Source organism: Athene cunicularia (genome assembly GCF_003259725.1).
Source record: "Athene cunicularia isolate RWA chromosome 19 unlocalized genomic scaffold, athCun1 chr19_part1, whole genome shotgun sequence".
Taxonomy (NCBI): domain Eukaryota; kingdom Metazoa; phylum Chordata; class Aves; order Strigiformes; family Strigidae; genus Athene; species Athene cunicularia.
In genome coordinates, this window is record NW_020799124.1 from 617,356 (window position 1) to 619,646 (window position 2,291).

Here is a 2,291-nt window from a genome sequence, read left to right on the forward strand (position 1 = left end):
CAGCCCCACCGCCCCGAGTCCTGCCCCCCGCCCCTGCCCCCTCGGCTGGGACTCAGCCAGAGCCAGCGGTGCCTGGGGACGCGTCCCTGCAGCTGGCAGGGGGGGTCTGGCTGGGGGGGCTGCCAGCCCCTGTGCCCGTAAGGTATCGCACGGACGGAGATGGGAGAGGCAGGGAGCGGCAGCGCCGGTGGGCAAGGGATGGAAGGGCCGAGCAGGACGAGGATCAATAGCGCTCATTAGTCAACGACCCAGGAACGAGAATTAATGGACTCCAGTTGTAGCCAGGTGAACATCGGCTGGACATCAGGGGAAATTCAGGGCTGGAGTTCAAGCCCATAAATCCATCCCGGAGGGGTAAGCCCAGCCCAGGCGGGGCGTGGGGGATTGGCACGCGGGGACCCAGCTCACAGGCCCCTGGGACCCACAGGCCAAACCCTCCGGTTCTATTAATTAATTGCTGATGGCACTTCCCAGAGCCTGGGGCGGCGCAGGCATGCGGGCAGCGGGGCCGGCCACCGGGATTTATTTCTCCTGGCCTTGGAGGTGCTGCCGGGCTCCTCCCGAGGCGCAGGCAGCTGCAGGCAGGGCGACGGGGGATTCCGGGGCCTCCAGGCTCGATGCAACGGAGGGAAAATCTGCCCCGTGGCTGCGAGGGGCGAAGGCGAAGCATCGCCCGTCCCTGCGCCCCCCGCAGCTGGAGTCACTGGGGGAAACTCCCAGAGGTTTGTGTCCAAACGTCAACCCTGACAAGGACTGACATTTTACATTACGTTAAACAAACATACATCTTTTTTTCTTTCTTTTAAATCAGAGCAGGTCAAATTGGCCTTCCACCGTTACACCTCATTTAAGCTCTTCAGCATCTTCCAGTTTTCCAGTGCAAGATCTGAATTAAAACCCACATGGGACAGCGTACGGGCAATAGCAGAATTCACGTCCTGCCCATCCGCATTGTTTATCAGGCTCCTTCCCCTTCTCCTCTCCACAAACCCACCATGACTCCGCTGCTGAAAAAATGCCGAAGATGACAGATTTTTCCTGTTTGCTCTTTGACTTTCTAGGACACTAAAGCACAGCCTGATCTGGAGAAAACCACTCATCCTTTGCTCTCCTTGCTTTGAACCCTGAGCTCTGCCTGATTGCACTAATCTGCGCCATGGCCTCAAAGGCATAAAATGTATCAGACCTTGCAAAGATTAAAGTTACAGGGATGCACACAAATAATTTTATTTGATCTGGGATTTGTAGCAGGTTGCCATAGCATCATATTCTAAGTATTATAAAATCACTCAGACAACTTAACAACGTGTTCCTCTGTCACATGCTGATTGCTTCTTTGGGGCCAAACTGCTGGAACTGCTCCTGAAATGCCGGGGAGAGCAAAACAAACCCATTCACCAGCCACCGCTTGTAATTACCCTCCGTGCACTGGAAATACGTTACGTTAAACGGCAGCCGCGGGCTCCGATGATTCAGCCTGCCGTCAGCTCTGGGGTCAAGGGCCGGCAGCCCCGTTCCCAAACAGATGACCCTCATGGGATGACAAATGAATCATGAGGAAGATGAGCACATCTCGGCCCGTGCGCCGGCGCGCTCGCAGGGAGAAGCAGCCCCCGGGATCTCCCCTGGGGACAGACCCAGTGCCAGCGGGTGCTCCCGGCCGTGACCCCGTCCCTGCCCGGCGCCAGGGCTACGAGAGGAGTCCGAACTGCAGCAAAGGTCCAGGCGCTGACGCCAGGGCCGGGGGACGCTGAGCTGCTCCCCGTGACACCAGCACGCGGCTCCCACCCACAGCAGGGCCCTGGGAACCGGCCCCAGGGACGTTCAGCCCCCGCCGGGGTTTCAGCTGGCCGGGGGATGCCGGTGGCCGCAGCTGTGAGCATCGCTGCCTCCGCTGCACCGCAGGACGGCCGCCCTCACCCCGCGGGGACCGGGACCCCCGTGGCACCTCCCCAAACGCTTGCAGCTCTTCCACCGAGTCTGGCACCAGGACAGCGCAGTGCAAGAAGAAAACGCAGCTCCTGCCTGAGCAGCCCGACCGCAGACACTGCACGGGGACAATGAGGGAGAGGGGACGGGGTGGGGGAGGACAGCAGAAAGGGTGTGATGAGCTGAAGCCTGGGCTTGGCGCAGCACAGCTCCAATGAACAGCCTCTGCGCTCACTCCCCACGTGCCTCTCCCCGGCACCACGGCAGGCGCGCGGCTCCAGTGCCGGTAACGGAACGAAAGGTTACGGCTGCGCTCGCTCCCCGGGGGCAGCACCCCGTGTCCGGGGGCTTCACCCGGCCCC